The 21,660-nt window shown below is 41.8% G+C and overlaps 9 non-coding genes across 9 annotated transcripts; all 9 read right to left on the bottom strand.

Annotated features, from left to right (window-relative positions):
- Window positions 1–2,514: 2,514 nt before the first annotated feature.
- TRNAA-AGC (transfer RNA alanine (anticodon AGC)) lies at window positions 2,515–2,587 on the bottom strand. Its single transcript has one exon. It is a non-coding gene; the product is annotated as a tRNA-Ala (tRNA).
- A 1,392-nt stretch (window positions 2,588–3,979) lies between these two features.
- On the bottom strand, window positions 3,980–4,052 carry TRNAK-CUU (transfer RNA lysine (anticodon CUU)). Its single transcript has one exon. It is a non-coding gene; the product is annotated as a tRNA-Lys (tRNA).
- A 989-nt stretch (window positions 4,053–5,041) lies between these two features.
- On the bottom strand, window positions 5,042–5,114 carry TRNAK-CUU (transfer RNA lysine (anticodon CUU)). Its single transcript has one exon. It is a non-coding gene; the product is annotated as a tRNA-Lys (tRNA).
- Window positions 5,115–5,682: 568 nt separating this feature from the next.
- On the bottom strand, window positions 5,683–5,755 carry TRNAA-AGC (transfer RNA alanine (anticodon AGC)). The gene has a single exon. It is a non-coding gene; the product is annotated as a tRNA-Ala (tRNA).
- A 330-nt stretch (window positions 5,756–6,085) lies between these two features.
- On the bottom strand, window positions 6,086–6,158 carry TRNAK-CUU (transfer RNA lysine (anticodon CUU)). Its single transcript has one exon. It is a non-coding gene; the product is annotated as a tRNA-Lys (tRNA).
- A 2,688-nt stretch (window positions 6,159–8,846) lies between these two features.
- TRNAA-AGC (transfer RNA alanine (anticodon AGC)) lies at window positions 8,847–8,919 on the bottom strand. The gene has a single exon. It is a non-coding gene; the product is annotated as a tRNA-Ala (tRNA).
- A 1,392-nt stretch (window positions 8,920–10,311) lies between these two features.
- On the bottom strand, window positions 10,312–10,384 carry TRNAK-CUU (transfer RNA lysine (anticodon CUU)). Its single transcript has one exon. It is a non-coding gene; the product is annotated as a tRNA-Lys (tRNA).
- Window positions 10,385–12,020: 1,636 nt separating this feature from the next.
- TRNAA-AGC (transfer RNA alanine (anticodon AGC)) lies at window positions 12,021–12,093 on the bottom strand. The gene has a single exon. It is a non-coding gene; the product is annotated as a tRNA-Ala (tRNA).
- Window positions 12,094–14,132: 2,039 nt separating this feature from the next.
- Window positions 14,133–14,205, bottom strand: TRNAA-AGC (transfer RNA alanine (anticodon AGC)). Its single transcript has one exon. It is a non-coding gene; the product is annotated as a tRNA-Ala (tRNA).
- Window positions 14,206–21,660: the final 7,455 nt, after the last annotated feature.

The raw sequence follows: 21,660 nt of genomic DNA on the forward strand, positions 1-21,660 counted from the left end.
GACCCTGAGATTAAAAGTCTCATGCTCTACCGACTGAGCTAGCCGGGCTCCCTCCTTAAGACAGTATGCAGACCAATCCCTTTTTGTGAAGAAAATCAAATCCTGGATATTCCTCTACTCTTGTTTTGCAAGGAAAGCCTGATTTATACATCCTTCAGAGGACAGAGTGTCAAAAAAAAATAAGAGAAAATGAAAATGGAAGTTGTGAGAACTTAATTTTGAGATTGCATAAGAATTCAAATTCCTCTCACATGCTAAAGAATACCTGAACCCTTTTGATTAAACCACTTTAGTTGTTACCATGAGACCATATTTGAAAGCCATCTGTGATTTTTCTGTTCTTACTCTGCAATGACCTTGGCAATGACAAGTTAAAAATAAAATGTATGCAAATTTTATAATGGAGAATGCCGGCATCGATCCCGCTACCTCTCGCATGCTAAGCGAGCGCTCTACCATTTGAGCTAATTCCCCTGTGTGTTTAATCTGCATAACATGAAAAAAGTAACCTTACTGCCTTCCACACTTTATTTGAAGTCCAATTGCCCGTAACAGTGTTAAGTTCACTCCTAACTTATGCCTTACCTCCAGCTTATGGGATGTTTTACAGTTCAGGTTGGCCTGTTTACTACTCGAATATGAGTGATATTGCGGTGTGTTCATCTAGACTCATACCCAAGCTAATCTTGAAGTTAAATTTCCCACCAATGAGAAACCAAGGGAGATACCATTTCTGATAGTTATTGCATGTCTAATGCAAGAATAATCACCAGATTATGAGAGTCCAGCAAAAATTACTCATTTTCGCCAAACGTGGGGCTCGAACCCACGGCCCTGAGATTAAGAGTCTCATGCTCTACCGACTGAGCTAGCCGGGCTCCCACTTCAAGATGGTATGCAGACTAATCATTTTTTATGAAGGAAATCCATTCCTGGACAATTTTTGGGAGTTATTGCAGGTCTAATGCAAGATTAATCTCCATATTATGAGAGTCAATGCAATATTCAGGCAAAAATTACTCGTTTTCGCCCAACGTGGGGCTCGAACCCACAACCCTGAGATCAAGAGTCTCATGCTCTACCGAATGAGCTAGCCGGGTTCCCTCCTTAAGACAGTATGCAGACCAATCCCTTTTTGTGAAGAAAATCAAATCCTGGATATTCCTCTACTCTTGTTTTGCAAGGAAAGCCAGATTTATACATCCTTCAGAGGACAGAGTGTCAAATAAAATAAGAGAAAATGAAAATGGAAGTTGTGAGAACTTCATGTTGAGATTGCATAAGAATTCAAATTCCTCTCACGTGCTAAAGAATACCTGAACCCTTTTGATTAAACCACTTTAGTTGTTATAATGAGACCATATTTGAAAGCCATCTGTGATTTTTCTGTTCTTACTCTGCAACGACCTTGGCAATGACAAGTTAAAAATAAAATGTATGCAAATTTTATAATGGAGAATGCGGGCATCGATCCCGCTACCTCTCGCATGCTAAGCGAGCACTCTACCATTTGAGCTAATTCCCCTGTGTGTTTAATCTGCATAACATGAAAAAAGTAACCTTACTGCCTTCCACACTTTATTTGAAGTCCAACTGCCCATAACAGTGTTAAGTTCACTCCTAACTTATGCCTTACCTCCACTTATGGGATGTTTTACAGTTCAGGTTGGCCTGTTTACTACTCGAATATGAGTGATATTGCGGTGTGTTCATCTAGACTCATACCCTAGCTAATCTTGAAGTTAAATTTCCCACCAATGAGAAACCAAGGGAGATACCATTTTTGATAGTTATTGCATGTCTAATGCAAGAATATTCACCAGATTATGAGAGTCAATGCAATAATCCAGCAAAAATTACTCATTTTCGCCAAACGTTGGGCTCGAACCCATGACCCTGAGATTAAGAGTCTCATGCTCTACCGACTGAGCTAGCCGGGCTCCCACTTCAAGATGGTATGCAGACTAATTATTTTTTATGAAGGAAATCCATTCCTGGACAATTTTTGGGAGTTATTGCAGGTCTAATGCAAGATTAATCTCCATATTATGAGAGTCAATGCAATATTCAGGCAAAAATTACTCTTTTTCGCCCAACGTGGGGCTCGAACACACGACCCTGAGATTAAGAGTCTCATGCTCTACCGACTGAGCTAGCCGGGCTCCCTCCTTAAGACAGTATGCAGACCAATCCCTTTTTGTGAAGAAAATCAAATCCTGGATATTCCTCTACTCTTGTTTTGCAAGGAAAGCCAGATTTATACATCCTTCAGAGGACAGAGTGTCAAAAAAAATAAGAGAAAATTAAAATGGAAGTTGTGAGAACTTCATTTTGAGATTGCATAAGAATTCAAATTCCTCTCACATGCTAAAGAATACCTGAACCCTTTTGATTAAACCACTTTAGTTGTTATAATGAGACCATATTTGAAAGCCATCTGTGATTTTTCTGTTCTTACTCTGCAATGACCTTGGCAATGACAAGTTAAAAATAAAATGTATGCAAATTTTATAATGGAGAATGCGGGCATCGATCCCGCTACCTCTCGCATGCTAAGCGAGCGCTCTACCATTTGAGCTAATTCCCCTGTGTGTTTAATCTGCATAACATGAAAAAAGTAACCTTACTGCCTTCCACACTTTATTTGAAGTCCAATTGCCCATAACAGTGTTAAGTTCACTCCTAAATGTATGCCTTACCTCCACTTATGGGATGTTTTACAGTTCAGGTTGGCCTGTTTACTACTCGAATATGAGTGATATTGCGGTGTGTTCATCTAGACTCATACCCAAGCTAATCTTGAAGTTAAATTTCCCACCAATGAGAAACCAAGGGAGATACCATTTCTGATAGTTATTGCATGTCTAATGCAAGAATATTCACCAGATTATGAGAGTCAATGCAATAATCCAGCAAAAATTACTCATTTTCGCCCAACGTGGGGCTCGAACCCATGACCCTGAGATTAAGAGTCTCAAGCTCTACCGACTGAGCTAGCCGGGCTCCCACTTCAAGATGGTAAGCAGACTAATCATTTTTTATGAAGGAAATCCATTCCTGGACAATTTTTGGGAGTTATTGCAGATCTAATGCAAGATTAATCTCCATATTATGAGAGTCAATGCAATATTCAGGCAAAAATTACTCGTTTTCGCACAACGTGGGGCTCGAACCCACGACCCTGAGATTAAGAGTCTCATGCTCTACCGACTGAGCTAGCCGGGCTCCCTCCTTAAGACAGTATGCAGACCAATCCCTTTTTGTGAAGAAAATCAAATCCTGGATATTCCTCTACTCTTGTTTTGCAAGGAAAGCCAGATTTATACATCCTTCAGAGGACAGAGTGTCAAAAAAATAAGAGAAAATGAAAACGGAAGTTGTGAGAACTTCATTTTGAGATTGCATAAGAATTCAAATTCCTCTCACATGCTAAAGAATACCTGAACCCTTTTGATTAAACCACTTTAGTTGTTATAATGAGACCATATTTGAAAGCCATCTGTGATTTTTCTGTTCTTACTCTGCAATGACCTTGGCAATGACAAGTTAAAAATAAAATGTATGCAAATTTTATAATGTAGAATGCGGGCATCGATCCCGCTACCTCTAGCATGCTAAGCGAGCGCTCTACCATTTGAGCTAATTCCCCTGTGTGTTTAATCTGCATAACATGAAAAAAGTAACCTCACTGCCTTCCACACTTTATTTGAAGTCCAATTGCCCATAACAGTGTTCAGTTCACTCCTAACTTATGCCTTACCTCCACTTATGGGATGTTTTACAGTTCAGGATGGCCTGTTTACTACTCGAATATGAGTGATATTGTTGTGTGTTCATCTAGACTCATACCCTACCTAATCTTGAAGTTAAATTTCCCACCAATGAGAAACCAAGGGAGATACCATTTTTGATAGTTATTGCATGTCTAATGCAAGAATAATCACCAGATTATGAGAGTCCAGCAAAAATTACTCATTTTCGCCCAACGTGGGGCTCGAACCCACGACCCTGAGATTAAGAGTCTCATGCTCTACCAACTGAGCTAGCCGGGCTCCCACTTCAAGATGGTATGCAGACTAATCATTTTTTATGAAGGAAATCCATTCCTGGACAATTTTTGGGAGTTATTGCATGTCTAATGCAAGATTAATCTCCATATTATGAGAGTCAATGCAATATTCAGGCAAAAATTACTCGTTTTGGCCCAACGTGGGGCTCGAACCCACGACCCTGAGATTAAGAGTTTCATGCTCTACCGACTGAGCTAGCCGGGTTCCCTCCTTAAGACAGTATGCAGACCAATCCCTTTTTGTGAAGAAAATCAAATCCTGGATATTCCTCTACTCTTGTTTTGCAAGGAAAGCCAGATTTATACATCCTTCAGAGGACAGAGTGTCAAAAAAAATAAGAGAAAATGAAAATGGAAGTTGTGAGAACTTCATTTTGAGATTGCATAAGAATTCAAATTCCTCTCACATGCTAAAGAATACCTGAACCCTTTTGATTAAACCACTTTAGTTGTTATAATGAGACCATATTTGAAAGCCATCTGTGATTTTTCTGTTCTTACTCTGCAATGACCTTGGCAATGACAAGTTAAAAATAAAATGTATGCAAATTTTATAATGTAGAATGCGGGCATCGATCCCGCTACCTCTCGCATGCTAAGCGAGCGCTCTACCATTTGAGCTAATTCCCCTGTGTGTTTAATCTGCATGACATGAAAAAAGTAACCTTACTGCCTTCCACACTTTATTTGAAGTCCAATTGCCCGTAACAGTGTTAAGTTCACTCCTAACTTATGCCTTACCTCCACTTATAGGATGTTTTACAGTTCAGGTTGGCCTTTTTACTACTCGAATATGAGTGATATTGTGGTGTGTTCATCTAGACTCATACCCTAGCTAATCTTGAAGTTAAATTTCCCACCAATGAGAAACCAAGGGAGATACCATTTTTGATATTTATTGCATGTCTAATGCAAGAATATTCACCAGATTATGAGAGTCAATGCAATAATCCAGCAAAAATTACTCATTTTCGCCCAACGTGGGGCTCGAACCCACGACCCTGAGATTAAGAGTCTCATGCTCTACCGACTGAGCTAGCCGGGCTCCCACTTCAAGATGGTATGCAGACTAATCATTTTTTATGAAGGAAATCCATTTCTGGACAATTTATGGGAGTTATTGCATGTCTAATGCAAGATTAATCTCCATATTATGAGAGTCAATGAAATATTCAGGCAAAAATTACTCTTTTTCGCCCAACGTGGGGCTCGAACCCACGACCCTGAGCCTAAGAGTCTCATGCTCTACCGACTGAGCTTGCCGGGGTCCCTCCTTAAGACAGTATGCAGACCAATCACTTTTTGTGAAGAAAATCAAATCCTGGATATTCCTCTACTCTTGTTTTGCAAGGAAAGCCAGATTTATACATCCTTTAGGGGACAGAGTGTCAAATAAAATAAGAGAAAATGGAAGTTGTGAGAACTTCATGTTGAGATTGCATAAGAATTCAAATTCCTCTCACGTGCTAAAGAATACCTGAACCCTTTTGATTAAACCACTTTAGTTGTTATATTGAGACCATATTTGAAAGCCATCTGTGATTTTTCTGTTCTTACTCTGCAATGACCTTGGCAATAACAAGTTAAAAATAAAATGTATGCAAATTTTATAATGGAGAATGCGGGCATCGATCCCGCTACCTCTCGCATGCTAAGCGAGCGCTCTACCATTTGAGCTAATTCCCCTGTGTGTTTAATCTGCATAACATGAAAAAAGTAACCTCACTGCCTTCCACACTTTATTTGAAGTCCAATTGCCCATAACAGTGATCAGTTCACTCCTAACTTATGCCTTACCTCCACTTATGGGATGTTTTACAGTTCAGGTTGGCCTGTTTACTACTCGAATATGAGTGATATTGTGGTGTGTTCATCTAGACTCATACCCTACCTAATCTTGAAGTTAAATTTCCCACCAATGAGAAACCAAGGGAGATACCATTTTTGATAGTTATTGCATGTCTAATGCAAGAATAATCACCAGATTATGAGAGTCCAGCAAAAATTACTCATTTTCGCCCAACGTGGGGCTCGAACCCACGACCCTGAGATTAAGAGTCTCATGCTCTACCGACTGAGCTAGCCGGGCTCCCACTTCAAGATGGTATGCAGACTAATCATTTTTTATGATGGAAATCCATTCCTGGACAATTTTTGGGAGTTATTGCATGTCTAATGCAAGATTAATCTCCATATTATGAGAGTCAATGCAATATTCAGGCAAAAATTACTCATTTTCGCCCAACGTGGGGCTCGAACACACGACCCTGAGATTAAAAGTCTCATGCTCTACCGACTGAGCTAGCCGGGCTCCCTCCTTAAGACAGTATGCAGACCAATCCCTTTTTGTGAAGAAAATCAAATCCTGGATATTCCTCTACTCTTGTTTTGCAAGGAAAGCCTGATTTATACATCCTTCAGAGGACAGAGTGTCAAAAAAAAATAAGAGAAAATGAAAATGGAAGTTGTGAGAACTTAATTTTGAGATTGCATAAGAATTCAAATTCCTCTCACATGCTAAAGAATACCTGAACCCTTTTGATTAAACCACTTTAGTTGTTACCATGAGACCATATTTGAAAGCCATCTGTGATTTTTCTGTTCTTACTCTGCAATGACCTTGGCAATGACAAGTTAAAAATAAAATGTATGCAAATTTTATAATGGAGAATGCCGGCATCGATCCCGCTACCTCTCGCATGCTAAGCGAGCGCTCTACCATTTGAGCTAATTCCCCTGTGTGTTTAATCTGCATAACATGAAAAAAGTAACCTTACTGCCTTCCACACTTTATTTGAAGTCCAATTGCCCGTAACAGTGTTAAGTTCACTCCTAACTTATGCCTTACCTCCAGCTTATGGGATGTTTTACAGTTCAGGTTGGCCTGTTTACTACTCGAATATGAGTGATATTGCGGTGTGTTCATCTAGACTCATACCCAAGCTAATCTTGAAGTTAAATTTCCCACCAATGAGAAACCAAGGGAGATACCATTTCTGATAGTTATTGCATGTCTAATGCAAGAATAATCACCAGATTATGAGAGTCCAGCAAAAATTACTCATTTTCGCCAAACGTGGGGCTCGAACCCACGGCCCTGAGATTAAGAGTCTCATGCTCTACCGACTGAGCTAGCCGGGCTCCCACTTCAAGATGGTATGCAGACTAATCATTTTTTATGAAGGAAATCCATTCCTGGACAATTTTTGGGAGTTATTGCAGGTCTAATGCAAGATTAATCTCCATATTATGAGAGTCAATGCAATATTCAGGCAAAAATTACTCGTTTTCGCCCAACGTGGGGCTCGAACCCACAACCCTGAGATCAAGAGTCTCATGCTCTACCGAATGAGCTAGCCGGGTTCCCTCCTTAAGACAGTATGCAGACCAATCCCTTTTTGTGAAGAAAATCAAATCCTGGATATTCCTCTACTCTTGTTTTGCAAGGAAAGCCAGATTTATACATCCTTCAGAGGACAGAGTGTCAAATAAAATAAGAGAAAATGAAAATGGAAGTTGTGAGAACTTCATGTTGAGATTGCATAAGAATTCAAATTCCTCTCACGTGCTAAAGAATACCTGAACCCTTTTGATTAAACCACTTTAGTTGTTATAATGAGACCATATTTGAAAGCCATCTGTGATTTTTCTGTTCTTACTCTGCAACGACCTTGGCAATGACAAGTTAAAAATAAAATGTATGCAAATTTTATAATGGAGAATGCGGGCATCGATCCCGCTACCTCTCGCATGCTAAGCGAGCACTCTACCATTTGAGCTAATTCCCCTGTGTGTTTAATCTGCATAACATGAAAAAAGTAACCTTACTGCCTTCCACACTTTATTTGAAGTCCAACTGCCCATAACAGTGTTAAGTTCACTCCTAACTTATGCCTTACCTCCACTTATGGGATGTTTTACAGTTCAGGTTGGCCTGTTTACTACTCGAATATGAGTGATATTGCGGTGTGTTCATCTAGACTCATACCCTAGCTAATCTTGAAGTTAAATTTCCCACCAATGAGAAACCAAGGGAGATACCATTTTTGATAGTTATTGCATGTCTAATGCAAGAATATTCACCAGATTATGAGAGTCAATGCAATAATCCAGCAAAAATTACTCATTTTCGCCAAACGTTGGGCTCGAACCCATGACCCTGAGATTAAGAGTCTCATGCTCTACCGACTGAGCTAGCCGGGCTCCCACTTCAAGATGGTATGCAGACTAATTATTTTTTATGAAGGAAATCCATTCCTGGACAATTTTTGGGAGTTATTGCAGGTCTAATGCAAGATTAATCTCCATATTATGAGAGTCAATGCAATATTCAGGCAAAAATTACTCTTTTTCGCCCAACGTGGGGCTCGAACACACGACCCTGAGATTAAGAGTCTCATGCTCTACCGACTGAGCTAGCCGGGCTCCCTCCTTAAGACAGTATGCAGACCAATCCCTTTTTGTGAAGAAAATCAAATCCTGGATATTCCTCTACTCTTGTTTTGCAAGGAAAGCCAGATTTATACATCCTTCAGAGGACAGAGTGTCAAAAAAAATAAGAGAACATTAAAATGGAAGTTGTGAGAACTTCATTTTGAGATTGCATAAGAATTCAAATTCCTCTCACATGCTAAAGAATACCTGAACCCTTTTGATTAAACCACTTTAGTTGTTATAATGAGACCATATTTGAAAGCCATCTGTGATTTTTCTGTTCTTACTCTGCAATGACCTTGGCAATGACAAGTTAAAAATAAAATGTATGCAAATTTTATAATGGAGAATGCGGGCATCGATCCCGCTACCTCTCGCATGCTAAGCGAGCGCTCTACCATTTGAGCTAATTCCCCTGTGTGTTTAATCTGCATAACATGAAAAAAGTAACCTTACTGCCTTCCACACTTTATTTGAAGTCCAATTGCCCATAACAGTGTTAAGTTCACTCCTAAATGTATGCCTTACCTCCACTTATGGGATGTTTTACAGTTCAGGTTGGCCTGTTTACTACTCGAATATGAGTGATATTGCGGTGTGTTCATCTAGACTCATACCCAAGCTAATCTTGAAGTTAAATTTCCCACCAATGAGAAACCAAGGGAGATACCATTTCTGATAGTTATTGCATGTCTAATGCAAGAATATTCACCAGATTATGAGAGTCAATGCAATAATCCAGCAAAAATTACTCATTTTCGCCCAACGTGGGGCTCGAACCCATGACCCTGAGATTAAGAGTCTCAAGCTCTACCGACTGAGCTAGCCGGGCTCCCACTTCAAGATGGTAAGCAGACTAATCATTTTTTATGAAGGAAATCCATTCCTGGACAATTTTTGGGAGTTATTGCAGATCTAATGCAAGATTAATCTCCATATTATGAGAGTCAATGCAATATTCAGGCAAAAATTACTCGTTTTCGCACAACGTGGGGCTCGAACCCACGACCCTGAGATTAAGAGTCTCATGCTCTACCGACTGAGCTAGCCGGGCTCCCTCCTTAAGACAGTATGCAGACCAATCCCTTTTTGTGAAGAAAATCAAATCCTGGATATTCCTCTACTCTTGTTTTGCAAGGAAAGCCAGATTTATACATCCTTCAGAGGACAGAGTGTCAAAAAAATAAGAGAAAATGAAAACGGAAGTTGTGAGAACTTCATTTTGAGATTGCATAAGAATTCAAATTCCTCTCACATGCTAAAGAATACCTGAACCCTTTTGATTAAACCACTTTAGTTGTTATAATGAGACCATATTTGAAAGCCATCTGTGATTTTTCTGTTCTTACTCTGCAATGACCTTGGCAATGACAAGTTAAAAATAAAATGTATGCAAATTTTATAATGTAGAATGCGGGCATCGATCCCGCTACCTCTAGCATGCTAAGCGAGCGCTCTACCATTTGAGCTAATTCCCCTGTGTGTTTAATCTGCATAACATGAAAAAAGTAACCTCACTGCCTTCCACACTTTATTTGAAGTCCAATTGCCCATAACAGTGTTCAGTTCACTCCTAACTTATGCCTTACCTCCACTTATGGGATGTTTTACAGTTCAGGTTGGCCTGTTTACTACTCGAATATGAGTGATATTGTTGTGTGTTCATCTAGACTCATACCCTACCTAATCTTGAAGTTAAATTTCCCACCAATGAGAAACCAAGGGAGATACCATTTTTGATAGTTATTGCATGTCTAATGCAAGAATAATCACCAGATTATGAGAGTCCAGCAAAAATTACTCATTTTCGCCCAACGTGGGGCTCGAACCCACGACCCTGAGATTAAGAGTCTCATGCTCTACCAACTGAGCTAGCCGGGCTCCCACTTCAAGATGGTATGCAGACTAATCATTTTTTATGAAGGAAATCCATTCCTGGACAATTTTTGGGAGTTATTGCATGTCTAATGCAAGATTAATCTCCATATTATGAGAGTCAATGCAATATTCAGGCAAAAATTACTCGTTTTGGCCCAACGTGGGGCTCGAACCCACGACCCTGAGATTAAGAGTTTCATGCTCTACCGACTGAGCTAGCCGGGTTCCCTCCTTAAGACAGTATGCAGACCAATCCCTTTTTGTGAAGAAAATCAAATCCTGGATATTCCTCTACTCTTGTTTTGCAAGGAAAGCCAGATTTATACATCCTTCAGAGGACAGAGTGTCAAAAAAAATAAGAGAAAATGAAAATGGAAGTTGTGAGAACTTCATTTTGAGATTGCATAAGAATTCAAATTCCTCTCACATGCTAAAGAATACCTGAACCCTTTTGATTAAACCACTTTAGTTGTTATAATGAGACCATATTTGAAAGCCATCTGTGATTTTTCTGTTCTTACTCTGCAATGACCTTGGCAATGACAAGTTAAAAATAAAATGTATGCAAATTTTATAATGTAGAATGCGGGCATCGATCCCGCTACCTCTCGCATGCTAAGCGAGCGCTCTACCATTTGAGCTAATTCCCCTGTGTGTTTAATCTGCATAACATGAAAAAAGTAACCTTACTGCCTTCCACACTTTATTTGAAGTCCAATTGCCCATAACAGTGTATAAGTTCACTCCTAACTTATGCCTTACCTCCACTTATGGGATGTTTTACAGTTCAGGTTGGCCTGTTTACTACTCGAATATGAGTGATATTGTGGTGTGTTCATCTAGACTCATACCCTAGCTAATCTTGAAGTTAAATTTCCCACCAATGAGAAACCAAGGGAGATACCATTTTTGATAGTTATTGCATGTCTAATGCAAGAATATTCACCAGATTATGAGAGTCAATGCAATAATCCAGCAAAAATTACTCATTTTCACCCAACGTGGGGCTCGAACCCACAACCCTGAGATTAAGAGTCTCAAGCTCTACCGACTGAGCTAGCCGGGCTCCCACTTCAAGATGGTAAGCAGACTAATCATTTTTTATGAATGAAATCCATTCCTGGACAATTTTTGGGAGTTATTGCAGGTCTAATGCAAGATTAATCTCCATATTATGAGAGTCAATGCAATATTCAGGCAAAAATTACTCGTTTTCGCACAACGTGGGGCTCGAACCCACGACCCTGAGATTAAGAGTCTCATGCTCTACCGACTGAGCTAGCCGGGCTCCCTCCTTAAGACAGTATGCAGACCAATCCCTTTTTGTGAAGAAAATCAAATCCTGGATATTCCTCTACTCTTGTTTTGCAAGGAAAGCCAGATTTATACATCCTTCAGAGGACAGAGTGTCAAAAAAATAAGAGAAAATGAAAACGGAAGTTGTGAGAACTTCATTTTGAGATTGCATAAGAATTCAAATTCCTCTCACATGCTAAAGAATACCTGAACCCTTTTGATTAAACCACTTTAGTTGTTATAATGAGACCATATTTGAAAGCCATCTGTGATTTTTCTGTTCTTACTCTGCAATGACCTTGGCAATGACAAGTTAAAAATAAAATGTATGCAAATTTTATAATGGAGAATGCGGGCATCGATCCCGCTACCTCTCGCATGCTAAGCGAGCGCTCTACCATTTGAGCTAATTCCCCTGTGTGTTTAATCTGCATAACATGAAAAAAGTAACCTCACTGCCTTCCACACTTTATTTGAAGTCCAATTGCCCATAACAGTGTTCAGTTCACTCCTAACTTATGCCTTACCTCCACTTATGGGATGTTTTACAGTTCAGGTTGGCCTGTTTACTACTCGAATATGAGTGATATTGTTGTGTGTTCATCTAGACTCATACCCTACCTAATCTTGAAGTTAAATTTCCCACCAATGAGAAACCAAGGGAGATACCATTTTTGATAGTTATTGCATGTCTAATGCAAGAATAATCACCAGATTATGAGAGTCCAGCAAAAATTACTCATTTTCGCCCAACGTGGGGCTCGAACCCACGACCCTGAGATTAAGAGTCTCATGCACTACCAACTGAGCTAGCCGGGCTCCCACTTCAAGATGGTATGCAGACTAATCATTTTTTATGAAGGAAATCCATTCCTGGACAATTTTTGGGAGTTATTGCATGTCTAATGCAAGATTAATCTCCATATTATGAGAGTCAATGCAATATTCAGGCAAAAATTACTCGTTTTGGCCCAACGTGGGGCTCGAACCCACGACCCTGAGATTAAGAGTTTCATGCTCTACCGACTGAGCTAGCCGGGTTCCCTCCTTAAGACAGTATGCAGACCAATCCCTTTTTGTGAAGAAAATCAAATCCTGGATATTCCTCTACTCTTGTTTTGCAAGGAAAGCCAGATTTATACATCCTTCAGAGGACAGAGTGTCAAAAAAAATAAGAGAAAATGAAAATGGAAGTTGTGAGAACTTCATTTTGAGATTGCATAAGAATTCAAATTCCTCTCACATGCTAAAGGATACCTGAACCCTTTTGATTAAACCACTTTAGTTGTTATAATGAGACCATATTTGAAAGCCATCTCTGATTTTTCTGTTCTTACTCTGCAATGACCTTGGCAATGACAAGTTAAAAATAAAATGTATGCAAATTTTATAATGTAGAATGCGGGCATCGATCCCGCTACCTCTCGCATGATAAGCGAGCGCTCTACCATTTGAGCTAATTCCCCTGTGTGTTTAATCTGCATAACATGAAAAAAGTAACCTTACTGCCTTCCACACTTTATTTGAAGTCCAATTGCCCATAACAGTGTATAAGTTCACTCCTAACTTATGCCTTACCTCCACTTATGGGATGTTTTACAGTTCAGGTTGGCCTGTTTACTACTCGAATATGAGTGATATTGTGGTGTGTTCATCTAGACTCATACCCTAGCTAATCTTGAAGTTAAATTTCCCACCAATGAGAAACCAAGGGAGATACCATTTTTGATAGTTATTGCATGTCTAATGCAAGAATATTCACCAGATTATGAGAGTCAATGCAATAATCCAGCAAAAATTACTCATTTTCACCCAACGTGGGGCTCGAACCCACGACCCTGAGATTAAGAGTCTCAAGCTCTACCGACTGAGCTAGCCGGGCTCCCACTTCAAGATGGTAAGCAGACTAATCATTTTTTATGAAGGAAATCCATTCCTGGACAATTTTTGGGAGTTATTGCAGGTCTAATGCAAGATTAATCTCCATATTATGAGAGTCAATGCAATATTCAGGCAAAAATTACTCGTTTTCGCACAACGTGGGGCTCGAACCCACGACCCTGAGATTAAGAGTCTCATGCTCTACCGACTGAGCTAGCCGGGCTCCCTCCTTAAGACAGTATGCAGACCAATCCCTTTTTGTGAAGAAAATCAAATCCTGGATATTCCTCTACTCTTGTTTTGCAAGGAAAGCCAGATTTATACATCCTTCAGAGGACAGAGTGTCAAAAAAATAAGAGAAAATGAAAACGGAAGTTGTGAGAACTTCATTTTGAGATTGCATAAGAATTCAAATTCCTCTCACATGCTAAAGAATACCTGAACCCTTTTGATTAAACCACTTTAGTTGTTATAATGAGACCATATTTGAAAGCCATCTGTGATTTTTCTGTTCTTACTCTGCAATGACCTTGGCAATGACAAGTTAAAAATAAAATGTATGCAAATTTTATAATGGAGAATGCGGGCATCGATCCCGCTACCTCTCGCATGCTAAGCGAGCGCTCTACCATTTGAGCTAATTCCCCTGTGTGTTTAATCTGCATAACATGAACAAAGTAACCTCACTGCCTTCCACACTTTATTTGAAGTCCAATTGCCCATAACAGTGTTCAGTTCACTCCTAACTTATGCCTTACCTCCACTTATGGGATGTTTTACAGTTCAGGTTGGCCTGTTTACTACTCGAATATGAGTGATATTGTTGTGTGTTCATCTAGACTCATACCCTACCTAATCTTGAAGTTAAATTTCCCACCAATGAGAAACCAAGGGAGATACCATTTTTGATAGTTATTGCATGTCTAATGCAAGAATAATCACCAGATTATGAGAGTCCAGCAAAAATTACTCATTTTCGCCCAACGTGGGGCTCGAACCCATGACCCTGAGATTAAGAGTCTCATGCTCTACCAACTGAGCTAGCCGGGCTCCCACTTCAAGATGGTATGCAGACTAATCATTTTTTATGAAGGAAATCCATTCCTGGACAATTTTTGGGAGTTATTGCATGTCTAATGCAAGATTAATCTCCATATTATGAGAGTCAATGCAATATTCAGGCAAAAATTACTCGTTTTGGCCCAACGTGGGGCTCGAACCCACGACCCTGAGATTAAGAGTTTCATGCTCTACCGACTGAGCTAGCCGGGTTCCCTCCTTAAGACAGTATGCAGACCAATCCCTTTTTGTGAAGAAAATCAAATCCTGGATATTCCTCTACTCTTGTTTTGCAAGGAAAGCCAGATTTATACATCCTTCAGAGGACAGAGTGTCAAAAAAAATAAGAGAAAATGAAAATGGAAGTTGTGAGAACTTCATTTTGAGATTGCATAAGAATTCAAATTCCTCTCACATGCTAAAGGATACCTGAACCCTTTTGATTAAACCACTTTAGTTGTTATAATGAGACCATATTTGAAAGCCATCTGTGATTTTTCTGTTCTTACTCTGCAATGACCTTGGCAATGACAAGTTAAAAATAAAATGTATGCAAATTTTATAATGTAGAATGCGGGCATCGATCCCGCTACCTCTCGCATGCTAAGCGAGCGCTCTACCATTTGAGCTAATTCCCCTGTGTGTTTAATCTGCATAACATGAAAAAAGTAACCTTACTGCCTTCCACACTTTATTTGAAGTCCAATTGCCCATAACAGTGTATAAGTTCACTCCTAACTTATGCCTTACCTCCACTTATGGGATGTTTTACAGTTCAGGTTGGCCTGTTTACTACTTGAATATGAGTGATATTGTGGTGTGTTCATCTAGACTCATACCCTAGCTAATCTTGAAGTTAAATTTCCCACCAATGAGAAACCAAGGGAGATACCATTTTTGATAGTTATTGCATGTCTAATGCAAGAATATTCACCAGATTATGAGAGTCAATGCAATAATCCAGCAAAAATTACTCATTTTCGCCCAACGTGGGGCTGGAACCCACGACCCTGAGATTAAGAGTCTCATGCTCTACTGACTGAGCTAGCCGGGCTCCCACTTCAAGTTGGTATGCAGACTAATCATTTTTTATGAAGGAAATCCATTTCTGGACAATTTATGGGAGTTATTGCATGTCTAATGCAAGATTAATCTCCATATTATGAGAGTCAATGAAATATTCAGTCAAAAACTACTCTTTTTCGCCCAACGTGGGGCTCGAACCCACGACCCTGAGCTTAAGAGTTTCATGCTCTACCGACTGAGCTTGCCGGGGTCCCTCCTTAAGACAGTATGCAGACCAATCACTTTTTGTGAAGAAAATCAAATCCTGGATATTCCTCTACTCTTGTTTTGCAAGGAAAGCCAGATTTATACATCCTTTAGGGGACAGAGTGTCAAATAAAATAAGAGAAAATGAAAATGGAAGTTGTGAGAACTTCATGTTGAGATTGCATAAGAATTCAAATTCCTCTCACGTGCTAAAGAATACCTGAACCCTTTTGATTAAACCACTTTAGTTGCTATAATGAGACCGTATTTGAAAGCCATCTGTGATTTTTCTGTTCTTACTCTGCAATGACCTTGGCAATGACAAGTTAAAAATAAAATGTATGCAAATTTTATAATGGAGAATGCGGGCATCGATCCCGCTACCTCTCGCATGCTAAGCGAGCGCTCTACCATTTGAGCTGATTCCCCTGTGTGTTTAATCTGCATAACATGAAAAAAGTAACCTTACTGCCTTCCACACTTTATTTGAAGTCCAATTGCCCATAAGAGTGTTAAGTTCACTCCTAACTTATGCCTTACCTCCACTTATGGGATGTTTTACAGTTCAGGTTGGCCTGTTTACTACTCGAATATGAGTGATATTGCGGTGTGTTCATCTAGACTCATACCCTAGCTAATCTTGAAGTTAAATTTCCCACCAATGAGAAACCAAGGGAGATACCATTTTTGATAGTTATTGCATGTCTAATGCAAGAATATTCACCAGATTATGAGAGTCAATGCAATAATCCAGCAAAAATTACTTATTTTCGCCCAACGTGGGGCTCGAACCCACGACCCTGAGATTAAGAGTCTCATGCTCTACCGACTGAGCTAGCCGGTCTCATGCTCTACCGACTGAGCTAGCCGGGCTCCCACTTCAAGATGGTATGCAGACTAATCATTTTTTATGAAGGAAATCCATTCCTGGACAATTTTTGGGAGTTATTGCATGTCTAATGCAAGATTAATCTCCATATTATGAGAGTCAATGCAATATTCAGGCAAAAATTACTCGTTTTCGCCCAATGTGGGGCTCGAACCCACGACCCTGAGATTAAGAGTCTCATGCTCTACCGAATGAGCTAGCCGGGTTCCCTCCTTAAGACAGTATGCAGACCAATCCCTTTTTGTGAGGAAAATCAAATCCTGGATATTCCTCTACTCTTGTTTTGCAAGGAAAGCCAGATTTATACATCCTTGAGAGGACAGAGTGTCAAAAAAAATAAGAGAAAATGAAAATGGAAGTTGTGAGAACTTCATTTTGAGATTGCATAAGAATTCAAATTCCTCTCACATGCTAAAGAATACCTGAACCCTTTTGATTAAACCACTTTAGTTGTTATAATGAGACCATATTTGAAAGCCATCTGTGATTTTTCTGTTCTTACTCTGCAATGACCTTGGCAATGACAAGTTAAAAATAAAATGTATGCAAATTTTATAATGGAGAATGCGGGCATCGATCCTGCTACCTCTCGCATGCTAAGCGAGCGCTCTACCATTTGAGCTAATTCCCCTGTGTGCTTAATCTGCATAACATGAATAAAGTAACCTTACTGCCTTCCACACTTTATTTGAAGTCCAATTGCCCATAACAGTGTTAAGTTCACTCCTAACTTATGCCTTACCTCCACTTATGGGATGTTTTACAGTTCAGGTTGGCCTGTTTACTACTCGAATATGAGTGATATTGCGGTCAAGTCAAGTCAAGTCAGAGAACTTATATAGCGCACTACATACCCAGAGGGTCTCAAGGCGCTTAGGGAGGGGAAGAGGATTACTTGTCAAATATCCACGTTTTAAGTTGCTTTCTGAATGCTAGGTGGTTCTGGGTAAGGCGAAGGTAAGTGGGGAGTGAGTTCCATGTTTTAGCAGCCAGGTATGAGAAGGATCTGCCTCCCATGGTTGTCTTGTTGATGCGAGGTACAGTGGCGAGGGCTTGGCTGGAAGAACGTAGTTGGCGGGAGGGGGTGTAGAAGGACAGTCGTGAGTTGAGGCATTCTGGTCCGATGTCGTAGAGTGATTTGTGTGCGTGGGTTAGCAGTCAGAAAGTGATCCTCTTATTGACGGGTAGCCAGTGGAGGTCTTTCAAGTGACCAGAGATGTGTTCGTTACGCGGGATGTCTAATATGATCCTGGCTGAGGCGTTTTGGATTCGTTGGAGTTTCTTCTGGAGTTTAGCGGTAGTACCTGCGTAGAGGGTGTTTCCGTAGTCCAGTCGGCTCGTGACCAGAGCATGGGTGACTGTTTTTCTGGTTTCGGTGGGGATCCAGCAAAATGTTTTTTTGAGCATGCGAAGAATGTTGAAGCAGGATGAGGATACTGCGCTGACTTGTCTGTTCATTGAAAGTGAAGAATCCAGGATAACGCCTAGGTTCCGTGCGTGGTCTGTCGGGGTGGGTGCTTTTCCAAGGGCTTCCGGCCACCAAGAGTCGTCCCATGCAGAGGGGGATGTACCTAAGATGAGGACTTCAGTTTTATCTGAATTCAGTTTCAGACGGCTGTGTTTCATCCATTCGGCAACTTCTTTCATTCCTTCGTGTAGGTTAGTTTTGGCGGTGTTGGGGTCATTGGTGAGAGAAAGGATCAGTTGAGTGTCATCCGCGTAAGAGATGATGTTGAGGTTGTGTTGGCGTGCGATGGCCGCGAGGGGGCTCATGTATACATTGAAGAGGGTGGGACTGAGTGAGGATCCTTGTGGTACGCCACAGATGACTTCAGAGGCCTCGGACTTGAATGGTGGAAGGCGGACTCTCTGGGTTCTTCCGGTGAGGAACGAGGTGATCCATTCAAGTGCTTTTCCTTGTATTCCGATGTTTCTGAGGCGTTGTAAAAGGGTGCTGTGGCAGACTGTGTCGAAGGCTGCGGAGAGGTCGAGGAGGATGAGGGCGACTGTGTCTCCATTGTCCAGTAGAGTTCGAATGTCGTCTGTTGCTGCGATGAGGGCGGTCTCAGTGCTGTGTTTTGCTCGGAAGCCAGATTGTGAGGAGTTGAGGGATTTGTTGGCTTCGAGGAAAGCGGCGAGCTGGTTGTTGACAGCTTTCTCGATGACTTTGGCCGGGAAAGGAAGGAGTGATATGGGGCGGTAATTTTTGAGTTCGGTCGGGTCCGCTGTGGGTTTTTTCAGAAGGGCGGTGAGTTCAGCGTGTTTCCAGCATTCCGGGAAGGTGACGGAGTTGAAGGAGCAGTTGATGACGTCTCGGAGGTGCGGTGCTATGACGGAGTCTGCTTTGTTGAAGATGTGGTGAGGACATGGGTCTGTGGGGGATCCTGAGGGATGGAGTTCATCAGGCGGATGGTGTCCTCAGTGGAGATTGGGTTCCAGTCGTTAAGGGTGTTCAAGGGGGGAGAATGTTCATCATATGGTTGGGTGGGTTGGTCTCCGGGTTGGTTGTCGAAGCTGTTGTGGATGTCTGCAATTTTGTTGTGGAAGAATGAGGCTAGGGAGTCGCAGAGGGTTCGAGAGGGGGTGATGTCGTTGGAGTTGTCCGAGGGATTGGTAAATTCCTGGACGATGTTGAAAAGTTCCTTGCTGTTGTGGGCGTTGTTGTCTAGTCGATCCTTGAATGCTGTTTTCTTGGCCTTTCGGATTAGTTGGTGGTGTATGCGGGTGGCGTTTTTGAAGGCGTCCTTGGTGCTGGTGGTTGGGTCTTTTTTCCAGGCCTTTTCAAGGGAGCGGCAGAGTTTCTTGGACTTCTTAAGATCATCGTTGAACCATGAGGCCTTCTTGCTGCCAGGTTTGCTTTGACGTTTTTTCAGTGGTGCTAAGGTGTCGGCGGTGTTGGATAACCATAGGGTGAAGTTGGCGGCGGCTTGGTCTGGGTTAGAAGAGTGGGCTGGGGTGTTCAGAAGGAGCGATGAGGAGATCTGGTCGATGGTGATTTTGTTCCAGTTTCTTTGCAGAGTTGGTTGGAGGTGGTTGATGGGTTTCGGCTTGTTGTAGGTGAAGTGAACGCAGCTGTGGTCAGTCCAGAGGAGATCCGTAGTATGGCTGAAGGAGAAATGATTGCTGGAGGTGAAGATGGGGTCGAGTGTGTGACCTGCGATGTGGGTGGGGGAAGTGACCAGTTGTTTAAGTCCGAGGTTGGCGAGGTTGTCCAAGAGGGTGGTGGTGTTGCGGTCGTTGTTCTTTTCAAGGTGAAAGTTGAGGTCTCCCAGAAGGATGTAATCTTTGGAGGGGAGCGCGTGTGGAGTGATGAAGTCTGTGATGTCTTCACTGAATTTAGCGCGGGGTCCTGGTGGTCTGTAGAGGAGGGTGCCTCTGAGTGTGGTCTTGGGGTCGATGTGGATCTGGAAGTGAAGGTGTTCAGAGTTGGCGAGGTTGACGTCAGAGCTGGTTGAGATGCGGATTGATTTTTTATGGACGATAGCGATTCCCCCTCCTGTGTGGCCGGTACGGTCCTTGCGTGTGATCTTATAATCTTCAGGGATGGCAATGGTGATGTCTGGGGCGGAGGAAGCGTTCATCCATGTTTCTGTTAGGAAGGCGACGTCTGGAGAGATGGTGTCTAGTAGATTCCATAAGTCAATGGCGTGCCTGTGGACCGAACGGGTGTTGAGAAGGATGCATTGTAGGTGATTGGGGTCGGGAATCTGTGGTGTGGACGTAGCGGGGATGTTGTCGGTGCCGAAGAATTTGCAGGAGTGGCAAGAGAAAGGTCCATGAGTGTGTCCAGGAGCGGCTTGGATGCAGTTGGGGGCGCGACCGGGGTTAAGGGCTAGGAGGGTGGCGGCATCGTAGGTAATGCGGGAGGGCTGGGGAGCGCGAGGGGCAGGGGATCTGGCGCTGGGTGCGGTCCAGGCGCGGACGGGCGTAGACGGGCTTACCTTTGGCGCACCTTCGGCGCGGATTGGGCGCGGTGCTGCGCGTGAACGCTGCACGCGGGATCTTCTGTCATATATGGAAGGGGGAGGGGCGAGGGCTGCTCAGCTGGGAGGCGGGGCGGGTTGCACAAGGTGACAACAACAAACAAAATGGAGGAGGGGGGAGCACAACAGAGCGCTTGGGGAGAACGCGCTAACACAGCCAATTAATTTACTATCAGAAAGCCAAAGCGCATAAAAAGCAAAGCGGCAGCCAGGCAGAGCTGTAGGCAATAATCAGGAGGTGAAATTGACAAAAAGCGTTGCACAACGATACCAGTGGACGCCAGGGGCACTGGGAGCGACCACTCCAGCCAAAGCGAAGAGCGGTGTGTTCATCTAGACTCATACCCTAGCTAATCTTGAAGTTAAATTTCCCACCAATGAGAAACCAAGGGAGATACCATTTTTGATAGTTATTGCATGTCTAATGCAAGAATATTCACCAGATTATGAGAGTCACTGCAATAATCCAGCAAAAATTACTCATTTTCACCCAACATGGGGCTCGAACCCACGACCCTGAGATTAAGAGTCTCATGCTCTACCGACTGAGCTAGCCGGGCTCCCACTTCAAGATGGTATGCAGACTAATTATTTTTTATGAAGGAAATCCATTCCTGGACAATTTTTGGGAGTTATTGCAGGTCTAATGCAAGATTAATCTCCATATTATGAGAGTCAATGCAATATTCAGGCAAAAATTACTCAACGTGGGGCTCAAACACACGACCCTGAGATTAAGAGTCTCATGCTCTACCGACTGAGCTAGCCGGGCTCCCTCCTTAAGACAGTATGCAGACCAATCCCTTTTTGTGAAGAAAATCAAATCCTGGATATTCCTCTACTCTTGTTTTGCAAGGAAAGCCAGATTTATACATCCTTCAGAGGACAGAGTGTCAAAA

The sequence above is a fragment of the Lissotriton vulgaris genome, chromosome 1_1 (assembly GCF_964263255.1).
Source record: "Lissotriton vulgaris chromosome 1_1, aLisVul1.2, whole genome shotgun sequence".
Classification (NCBI taxonomy): Eukaryota; Metazoa; Chordata; class Amphibia; order Caudata; family Salamandridae; genus Lissotriton; species Lissotriton vulgaris.